Raw genomic sequence first — 627 nt, forward strand, 5'->3', positions numbered from 1 at the left:
TGTTTCTTCATTGTATCAAATCTCAAAAATGGTCAAAGCACCGGAGTTACACTTTTCAGCACCTTGAGGTTGACAGTTGACTGTTCTATCTTACACACCACTCGAACTGTAATTTAACAGTAAAGGTATGGTGCTTCTAAGCTTGAAAAAATCCTCAAATTTCTTCACTGCTTTGCTATGAAATAAATCTAGGAAGTTGGTGAAGGTTCTTTCGAAGTCTTGGTTAATTGAAAAGTAGAGTTCGTGCAAATTTCATTTTCATATTTTTCACAAGCGGTACAAACTTTCGCCATGATTTCCTTCGCTGGAGAAGGGATCGTCTGTCGGAGCTCATGACATCTGAAAGAAAAAAAAAGAGATCGTTAGTGGAAATAATAACATATTCATGTTATTTAGAAAGGAAGGTAAATTAGAGGGAATGCGGAACTCTTACTAGTTTTACCAGTTTTACCATAACAAGAATTTCTTTACATCACTGACTGATGCTGTATTGTAAACATTTAATATCGATTATATCATTTTCCCATTTCTTTTATGGAAATATAATGATGGTCATTGATGGTCATTGTAAACCTAAATGGGAAGCAAAGAAATAAAACAAGACGTAAATTTACAATAGTGATGATT

This window comes from Penaeus monodon, chromosome 27, assembly GCF_015228065.2.
Source record: "Penaeus monodon isolate SGIC_2016 chromosome 27, NSTDA_Pmon_1, whole genome shotgun sequence".
Classification (NCBI taxonomy): domain Eukaryota; kingdom Metazoa; phylum Arthropoda; class Malacostraca; order Decapoda; family Penaeidae; genus Penaeus; species Penaeus monodon.